The sequence below is a fragment of the Mandrillus leucophaeus genome, unplaced genomic scaffold (genome assembly GCF_000951045.1).
Source record: "Mandrillus leucophaeus isolate KB7577 unplaced genomic scaffold, Mleu.le_1.0 Scaffold716, whole genome shotgun sequence".
NCBI classification, from domain to species: Eukaryota; Metazoa; Chordata; class Mammalia; order Primates; family Cercopithecidae; genus Mandrillus; species Mandrillus leucophaeus.
This window is the reverse complement of record NW_012107764.1, coordinates 371,471-374,850: the sequence shown is the minus strand read 5'-3', so window position 1 is coordinate 374,850 and position 3,380 is coordinate 371,471. Positions and strand designations below refer to the sequence as shown.

General features: G+C 48.1%; 1 protein-coding gene across 1 annotated transcript in view; it reads left to right on the top strand.

Moving 5' to 3' along the window:
- The window catches only part of E2F1 (E2F transcription factor 1), a 22,711-nt gene that overhangs the window by 649 nt on the left and 18,682 nt on the right, over window positions 1-3,380 (top strand). The gene's annotated exons all lie outside the window — the stretch shown is intronic.

Below are 3,380 nucleotides of genomic sequence, written 5' to 3'. Positions count from 1 at the left end.
AAAAGAGAAAGAAAGAAAAGCCAGACATTTTAATTTTTATATGGTATTTTCTAATTTCCTCAAATCTTAAAATGAATTCATACTTTAAGAAAAATCTTGTATGGGCAAATGTTATATCTGGGGGCCAGTTTGCAAACTCTGCTTGTTTTGTTTTCTTACACTTTGACACTCATCCTGTAAAGAAGCTGTTATCTGTTGTTCTGCAGATGAGGCAAGCGAAGCTCTTCAAGAGGGTGAATCACTTCCTCAAGATCACACGGGCGGGCGGGAAGCCACAGGGTTGGGGGCCACCCGACTCCAAAGGCTTGTTTCTCTGTTAGACCACCTTTTGGATGGGCAAGAGGTCTGTTCAGACATAGCCAGAACTGGCACAGTGACAGGATATCTCCAGGGACAGTAAACTGTCAGTCAGGGTAGCACTGAGGGATCGTTGCAGATGCGAAACCCCCCACCTCCCTCTGCCAGAACTCAACAATGGACATCTCTGTGCCCTTCATAAAATTAAGTCATCAGAGAATCATTTCTCCCAATTATGCATTCCTTATCATGATTGGATATTTGTGTTTGGTGACTTTTTTTTTTTGTAAGCTAAAATGTATGCTTAGGGGAGGTGCTGTTTGTGGAATAAATAGGTTTGAATTGTTTGTGTCACTTCTCAAACTTCTTAACAAGCATATTGTGCAGGGACAGAGAAATAATTCCTAACTTTCCCACTGGACTGTGAATTCCAGGGGTCTGTTTTACTTATAACTGTGTCCCCAGCACCTAGCACAATGTCTGACACATAATAGGTGCTCAGTAAATATCTGTGGATTGAATGGAGTGAATTGACTTGTCCAAAGTCATGTTGACCAAGATTTCTGATTACACCCACCTGATTTAGAAGCCCATGCTATCACCTCTACACCACTCTGCCTCTTGCAAAGAACCAAGGGAAAGAGGTCTCCAGGCACAGGATTGTGGGCCCAAGATATTGCATCCCCTTGAACTCCTCTAGTTTGGTTGGTGAAGGTGGTGATGGGAAAAAGCACCTAGGAACCAAGCCACGATCCACCATAATACCCTTTGGAAACTACACGTTATAATCTTGACAGCCCTGAGGCTGGCTTTTGGGGTATTTACAGAGGGTAGCAAGGGCAGGTCCTGGGTTTTGCAGTGGGACAAGTGAAGTTCTCATCTCAGTTCTGCTGTGTGACCTTGAGCTATGAGTGCCCCTCTCTGAGCCTCCTCCTTCCTGCACCATGTGGATAAACAAGCTTATGGGGTTGAAAGGAGATCATCAATGGAAGTGGCTGCCCAGTGACTGTGGATTTTTTGGAAGCCGTGTTTTGAAAACTGTTGACATTGAGAACAGCCTTATCGGGAGCTGCCAGGCTTAGGGCCAAGGGGCCTCATCTATCAGGCTCTTCTGCTTTCAAGTACGTATTAATAGGTACAGAAGGCCCTTATCTCTTCCTTGGTTTCATGCTGGGAATGCTGGTCTTCACTCCTTTCTGCTTCAGCAGGACCTGAGGGATTGTGGGAAGGAGGGCACCTACTTCTACCTAGATTTGTACTTGAATATTCTGGGGAGGGCAGGACTTTGGAAGACCCCCAAACTCAGCCTCACCAAGCCTGAAAAATAACCTTTTCATCTACTTGGTAAACTCAGGCCCTTTGGGCCTCAAATTTCCTCATCATAAAATGGAGCAATAATAATAGCCATCTCTCCTTGCCAGCCACCACAGTTACACCAGCACAATGCTCGGTCTATAACAGGTGCTCAATAAGTGTTTGTTGAATGACTTGGGTTCGAGAGGGCTTTACACAAATGAATGTTAGTTTTACTGGGCCCCTGTGGGAAGGTGCAGGGAAAGGACATTCTTTCCATCTGTAATGGGAATGTGCCGGTTTCTCCTGCCCTCTACCAGTGCCCGGGTTGGTTGTTTAGAATGGGACCTAGCCCTCAGCTTCTTTATGGAGAGCGGGCGGGAGGCTCTCTTGAGCCCAGGGGTTTGAGACTAGCCTGCGCAGCATAGTGAGACCTCCTCTATATAAAATAAGTAGGAAAAAAAAATAAGATACTGGCTTTTCTAATTCCCTAAGTGTCGGGGAAAAAAAAAAAAAAGAAAGAGAAAGAAAGAAAAGAAAGAAAGAGAAAAACATCACCTGGAATGGCGACACGACATTGTTAAAATGCAGATTCCTGGGCACCTAGAGATTTCAAATTGGCAAGGCCAGGGTGGGCCCAAAATTAGCAAGTGACCACGTGGTTCTGAAGCCAGTGGCCTAAGGACCACCCTTGCAGAACCATGGTCTCCTTGTCACAGTCTAAGCAGCCTCTGGCTTAGCGTCTGTTTCTTTCATAACCTTTCTCAGCGCCTGCTCTCGGTCAGACCAGTGATGGGAGGAGTCGCTACTGAGCTCCTAGATTGGTAGAGGAGGCAGATGGAGAAAAGGAGTGTGTGGTCAGCATTGGAACAGAGGCAGCAGTGGGCAATAGAGGAAGCGAGTAAATCCTTGGGAGGGCTCCCCAGAAGTGATGTGTTTTGTTTTTGAGACAGGATCTCGCTCTGTCACCCAAGCTGGAGTGCAGTAGCATGATCATAGCTCACTGCAGACTCGACTTCTCGGGCTCAAGCAATCCTCCCAGCTCAGCCTCCCAAGTAGCTGGGACTACAGGCACGCGCCACCATGCCTGGCTAATTTTTGTATTTTTTGTAGAGACGGGCTTTCACCATGTTGCTCAGGCTGGTCTCAAACTCCTTGACTCAAGCAATCCACCCCGCCCTCTGATTACAGGGATTCCAGGCGTGAACCACCGCGCCCAGACGACGCTTCATCTTATTGTAAACGTTTGTTACCTTTCTGTTCCCGTCTATTAGACTGTGAGCTCCTCAGGGCCACGAGTTAAGGATGGGGCAGATTTAAGGATGAGGCATAGAGCAGGCTCTTCAAACGTTTGTTGAATGAGTGAGGGAATGAATGAGTTCAGGCCGACGCTTTACGTTGGCTGTTGGAGATTTTGGCTAAAATGGGACTTGCAGGAAAACTTGACGTCCCCCCGCCATTTCTAGCCACCGCTCTTCAGCTTGGGCTCTGGGTGAGCGGGATAGGGCCGGGTGCAGGATTAGGATAATGTCATGGGTGAGGCAAGTTGAGGATGGAAGAGGTGGCTGATGGCTGGGCTGTGGAACTGATGATCCCGAAAAAAAGAGGGGGCAGTCTCTGGAAATCTAAGCTGAGGCCGTGGAAGGCTACAGGTTGAGGGTCACATGCAGAACAGAGGCTCTGTTCTGAACCTGCACTATAGAAAGGGCAGTGGGATGCGGGAGCATCGGGGCGGGGCGGGGCAGGGCGGGGCCCGTGTTCCCGTGTCCCCACGCCTCCAACAGGGGACG